Here is a 6,882-nt window from a genome sequence, read left to right as displayed (position 1 = left end):
TATATAAACACCCCGTGGGATTCATGAACACTCTGTGCAAGAATAAGCTAGCAGCAGCACACCTTGCATGAAGGTGCACTGCTGTACTCTCTTCACGGATACGATCTGCGTATGAGTGCAGGGGACATGTCCAAGCAGTGCACGGACACTAAACACGCCCCCCCTGCACTCAAGTGCCGTACCGTACAGCACTTTCTAAGCTGTACTGGCATAAAATTAGAGCTTAGCTGTAATATTATGCCAGTATTCAGTATCCATGGACACTGACATGCAAAAAATAACATTGTTAGTGTCCCAGACACTGAAAATGAAAACAGCAAGAGGAAACAATACAGGGGTGTGTCACAGCTTCTGAGACACACCCCCTGTATTGCTAAAGCTGTATGGCACTTCTGCAATCTGCAGAAGCAGGAAATGTGTGCAAATGCACACACATACCCCTCAACCATACAGATATTCACAGAATGTCAGATGTTAGTCTCATAAGTGTGGTCCACTCCACATATGAGATGGTTATTTGGCAAAATAGTGGAAAATCATTAAAGAGTGAAATCGGAAAATAATGACAGACAATGCAGTTTCAGACATTGTACCCTTCAGAAAAGTCATGGCAATGCAAAGCATGTCATCCTATCAACTTTCTAAGTTGGCCAGAGCAATATTTAAAATCTGTCCCTATTTCTCCCCCCATCATATCAGGCTTTGTCCAGATGTCCTGCCGTAACAGGCAGAAAGCAATGTGCATACCCCTAAAGTAAAATAAAAATAGAACACAAAGTTGAATATTATTTTTTCTGTTCCCAGTAAAGTTTAAGTGTAACTGAACGGGTGTGTGAGTCACACATCTATGCATATCAGAGTTTAAACAGCTAAAAGAGTTAAATAGAAACATACAGCTGAAGCAGTGAAAGTGGAATAGCATAGTGGTTAGATCTTTTGCTTAATATGCAGTTAGTCACGGTTTGAGCCCCAAAGCAGTCCATTAATTTTCATATGTGAAACATGGCTAAAATATTATTTTTTTTATAAATAGGTAGTGAATGTTATACATTTGTTGACTAGGGTAGTGTAGCAGATCCAAATGTGAGGTGTCAGTGTAGTACAGATGTGAAACCCCACATAAGCACAAGTGTCCCAGACAGTATAGCCACAAAAGAAAGTAATGTAATGAAAGTACATAAAATGGGAATAATAATAATAATAATAATAATAATAATAATAATAATTATAATAAGTAATAATACTAATGATAGTCCATAAAATAACAGCTGAGCAATGCTAAACTGAATTCAGCTGTGCTTAGCTGGAGTAAGCATTGCTGAAGTATGTATGCTTAGCAAGAATTAGCATAGCTAAGTGGTTTTGTGCACTAGTAAGCAGGTTTTAGCATCTACCCCTTTAAGCAATGTTTATCTATGTTAAGCGTGTTTGCCCGACACTTAGCTTAGCTCAGCATAGTCAAAACTGTGCAATCACAGCAAAGGGTGGGAAATCAGCCCTAGTTAAACCTTGTAAGTGGGAATCCAGCCCATAACCAGTTGTAGCTCCCCACTGTAGGCACTATGGCTGGAGTTGGTGAAGGTTTGTGCTTTCGGGTGCAGCGATTGGGCATTCAAGACTCCAGGGTCATGATTGGACTCCTTGTAGAAAACCATGACATGAGACTGTTTGCAGGACCAGTACCAGGGTTTCCAGTACAAAGCAGAGGCCTGAGAACATCTCATCCACAATGTCACCAGTGCCACTGGCATCCCTTAGACTGGTGAGCAGGTCCAGCACCACTTTACTGACTTGAAGAGGAAGAAGAGGGAGCTCTTGGACCAGTAGGTCCAAGATGCCTGGATGGGGAATGCTCCAGGTGTGTGTAATTATCAGTCACAATAACTGTTTTTCAAAGTTCAGCCTATGTATGTGATGGATAAGCATGCATAAATGTTTTTTTCTTATCTCCTGTACAGCTGCAGATAATAGGGCTGCCAGCTTGGATGCCCATGCCACCAGGCTGCTAAGGCTGCATTGCGAGGCTGGTAAGTAACAATCTAGCTTGTAGTATTCAAGGCAAATAAATAAAAATGAGTATTATGTCACCTTGCAGTATTTAAATATGTATATGGTTTGTACTGAATAAACAAGCCCGTATGACAGTAATACTGGCATACAGGTTATATATCAATAAAATTGTAAGTACTTGTCAATAAAAGTCAAAACCCTAGACTGGTTGTGTTTATGTTTTTATTGTATGAAATAAAATGTGTACAGTTTAAGAAAGGCAACTATAGCTCTGAAAGCATTAAACAATCAAGGCTCATCTGCAAAGATTGTGGACTTGTAAAACAGGATGATTAGCTATATGAAGAGAGTATTAGAGAGAAACCAGTCTAAAAAGACAGCAAGTTTTCAATAGCTCATTCTAATGAAACACAAACTGGTTGTATTTTTTGCACAAACAGGCACGGTTCAAATCCCATGAGTGGTAGTAAGCTATATGCATAATTTCAGCCAGGATTTTGTGAATATGTGTAGAAACAGTCAGGTAGTATTAACAGAAATTTCCTCCACAGGTCTGCCAGGTAAGAAAAGGTATAAAGTAGCTATAAGAAGGCTGTAATTATGCACTATGTACAAACACACCAATGCCCAACCCAAGGTCATAGGTTGTTGTAAAGTGAGGTAATACCTGTAGAATAATGATTACAGTAATGATCATGAAAGTTGTGAGCACTTCAAGCATATACAGTCGTTAAATGACATCTCTGTCTCTGCCCCACCTTATCTGCACCAATAATCTAAACACATAAATCAATGGGCATGTTTTTCACCAAACCTATTGTTGGGACATGTGTCCTATTGTTCTACAAATATTGAAATGTTCTTCTATTAATGTTCCCTGTTAAAATACTACCATTGGTGGCCTGCTGCTAGCAATGTAACCTGCATGCCGTTATAATGCCCACTGTGGTTCCATATATGCATGTGTTCTGTTTGCTATGCAACTGTTCCAAATTTGTTGTTTTGGGTTAATGGGAATACCTATGGATGCTGTTATAACTAATCCTGGAATGTGTTTTGTATGACTAACCAGCATATGTTCTAAAACTGCAATACCATAGCATGTCTGGGGAAGGCCGATCCCAGCGGATTCACTTCTCTCGCCTCATCTAGCCATGGCACCAGGCCCAGCAAGTCTGGGACCCAGCCCAGGACCTCCTTGTCCACTGGTTCTGCACCACCTTTGGGTGGAACCGTCTCAAGGGATGGGGCTTGTCCCCCCCCCCGGTGTGGGCAAGGACAGGATCCTGTCACCAGAATCCAGGTCCAGGGTCTGCTGCGGAGCAAGCTTTGCAAGGAATTTGAAGATCTGCTATACCAGCTTGAGGGCTGCGTGGTACATCTAGAGGGTTATCCTACCCCTCCTGCTCAGCTCCCAGCACAGCCATCTTCAGGGCTGTGAAGGTGCAGTGGTGACTGCCCATGGGTGGGGACCTCATTCCCACTATATCCATTTGGGGGCTTGTGGGGGTCCAATTACCAACCACCCCTCCCCATCCAAAGTGTTTACCTGTCACATGTGTCATATACTACCCCTGTCTGCTGTCTCATCTGTCTTGTCTGTCTTCCAACCCAACCTACCTCCCCACATATACCTACTATCCTTCCCCAACATCCCACTCTCACTTTAAAAAAAAGGGTAATCTTTTCCCACAAAAGAATGTCGCCCCATATATATAGCTGTCCATTTAGCACACACATCCACCGCACACACAATCTGGTCTAATTGGCTTCACAACACATTATTGTTGTCCTCACCCCTGTCTTACCTTCAAATACTTTATATATGCACAGCTGTTGCTGTAGAAGAAATGGACAGCTATGGACCTTCCCTACACCCATCCTGCACATCCCAAACTATCGTTCGTATTGTTTTACCCTCTTCATGCCCCCTTTTTCACCACTTTCCTATCACCCCTTTTTTCTTTTCTTTTAAAGAAATTAGCATGGAGGTAAGCAGAAGTAAGTGTGTTTGCGCTGTGCCAAGTGAAGCTAACTGAGATTAAGCACTTTTAGGGCTAACTGTGTGTAAGCATAGTTAACCGTAAGTTAGCATTGCTTATCGCCACACAAACCCATGCAAACCCGCTTACAACTGCTTAAAAGTGCCTTAATCACTCTGTATCCAGCAGCCCTTCCTGGCCAGCAGCAAAATAAGCAGCCATGCTCAGTCTTGAGCCCAGGATGCTATACACCATAGTCGCAGCAATTTACTACTAGGCCATCTTAGCTGTAAGATGTTAGGATTTTTTTACAACATATCATGCAGTATAGTCAATTTAGAATAGGAAAGACACACTTTGCAATCAGGAATGATTGTTATCTACAAATATATACATGAAAAAAATACTTACATATATAGAGGGATAGATAGATATGTGTGGTGATACATATATGTGTATAACAATATATAGATATATTACCAAGAAATACTGATATATATATATATAAGCGCTCATCACTTGTATGTCTATTTTTAATAAACAGAAGGAGTTGGTATTTGAGCAGTGTCCAGTCTTATTGGTTTTTGGATATTTACTATGGTTTATTTGACTGGACTTTGGTGAGGCACAGAACATTGTTTTGTTTTTCATAGAGACTTTGTTGTGTTCTATTGTACCTTACATGCTTTGGGGATAAGGAGCTTTATAAGAAGGTAATTTCATGTCTACAATGCTTTCAGCAACTTTGGTCGGTGGAGTAGGAGATGTGACTTGTCTCCTGAATCGTGAAAACCCTTTTCTTGGTTTGGGTTTTGAGATACAGAAGGATAAGCATGTTGGCAGCAACGTTCCAGTTGCCACTGACAAGAATTTTGATTCTCTTTTAAGAGATTTTAACTATAAACTGAGCAGGCTACAGCGTCTGCAGTGGCAGACCTTTCATTTGGAAGCCTGCTTAGCTTACGGGATAGTGCCTCGGGGCATGAGGATCTTGTGTATGCCCACACAAGGCGACCGCTATCCCGAGTTATTGGCTAGATGGCAACTATTGAACATTAATACCAGCTACCGGTACATGGAGTTGATTAATGACTTTTTTGCCCCAGAGATCGCTACCCTCAAGCAGGAAGTGGGACAGCTGCAATGCAGATTTGCATCTGAATTCACAGACACCAGGAGTCTACAACGTTTGAAACAACTGCATGCTTCCTTACTGGAAGAGGAGGAGAAGATTCGGATCCAGAAATTGGGCAAGTTGAAAAGGGACCATCATGACTTCCAACAAGGGAACATCTTTGTTTGGTCCAAATCAAGAACTCCTTTATCGTCGCAGGAAGATAGAAGGGGACCTGGTTCATACAATGGTGCTGCTATTCAATGAAGTGGACGCTCGATGACATCATCTTCAGAAGCCGGAGGCGATATAGGTCCCACCACGGCAGTTGCGGCACATGGAAGCACTCGCGCCACTTCAGTGTGTACGGATGGTGTTCTTGTTGCCTCCACTGATTCCATCAGTGCTCCCGTGGCTGTGGGAGATGCCGGCACCAGTATTGTGAGCACGGAGATGCAAGTACCGGGGTTTCACACACAAACGGTGTCCCGTGATGTATCCATGGCTATTTCTTTGGGTGATGATGCTTCCATTTCCAGCAAGGAGGGGACAGCAGTCATGAAGGAAGCTATTCCACAAGTTTTAACATGGAGAGATCCTATCCCCGCCGTGAGTTCCATCATCGAGGGCACTAAGGCACCATCTTGTGCCACTGTTTCGACGAATACTGGTTTTGTGTCTGAGGTGTTGGTTTGTGATCCGAGTGATTACAGGACTGGTGCCAGACCGAAAGACACACAGGGTCGTTTGAATTTTTTGGACAGACTGCCGGCACCTGTCAAGAAGAAAGGGGTATGGAATCGTTCCCGCAGCGAGGACAGGGTGTACAACAAGAGGAGGAAGCTGCTGCACTGACTGTTAAGCAAGATACTGGTATTGTTTTTAACCTTTCATCTTACAGTTTATCTGAAGATGAGTGTTTTGTTTTAAATAAAGGGCTGACATTTGTGCCCAGTAGGGCCTGTGTATATAATGACATCATTATGGACCTTATGGTTTTTTGTCGTAGCTTAGTCTTGAAACAGATTTTTTGGAGGGGATAACCCGAGTATTACCATGCTAAGGCAGCCTAGTGGTTTTATCCCCCCCTTTCTCACCCGCTATGAATTTATTCATTAATGCTTGTGAACAAGATCTGATGTGCTATTTTCAGGAGGGGACACACGGTAGATTTTATAATCTGAGTCCCACACAGAGACAAGCTCTATATGATCTTGGGAATAATGCAGATATCACTATCAAAATGGCTGACAAGGGGGGTGCTGTAGTGATACTGGACACCTCCTGGTATGAAAGTAAGTTGTTAGGATTGTTACAGAATGTTGATACGTATACCCCAATTAATCCTTTAAGTGTGAAAGGGATTATAGATAGAGTACACAACAATTTACAGCTGTTTTAGGATAGTAAATTGATTAGTGAAGATTTGTTTAAATTCCTTATGATAGAGAAGCCAGTGACAACTATATTCAAAGCTCTACCAAAAATACATAAATCAGAAACTGACCCACCCCTCAGACCCATAGTGTCTGGCAGAGGTTGGGTGACAGAAAACATTTCGATTTGGTTGGAGACGGAGTTAAGGCCATACCTAGTCAGATTGGATAGTGTGCTTTTAGATACAGGACACTTTTTGAAATACCTAGGGGCCTATGAATTGGATCAGTTTGATGGTGGTTTACTTATGGTAACTATGGACATTCAGAGCCTGTTTACTGTCATAGGCAATGATTATGGGATACGAGCCATTTCTGAACTTTTGCAGGAGTTAGGCGT

This window comes from Protopterus annectens, chromosome 2.part0 (assembly GCF_019279795.1).
Source record: "Protopterus annectens isolate FY-2018-M chromosome 2.part0, PAN1.0, whole genome shotgun sequence".
Taxonomy (NCBI): Eukaryota; Metazoa; Chordata; order Ceratodontiformes; family Protopteridae; genus Protopterus; species Protopterus annectens.
This window is presented reverse-complemented; position numbering follows the sequence as displayed.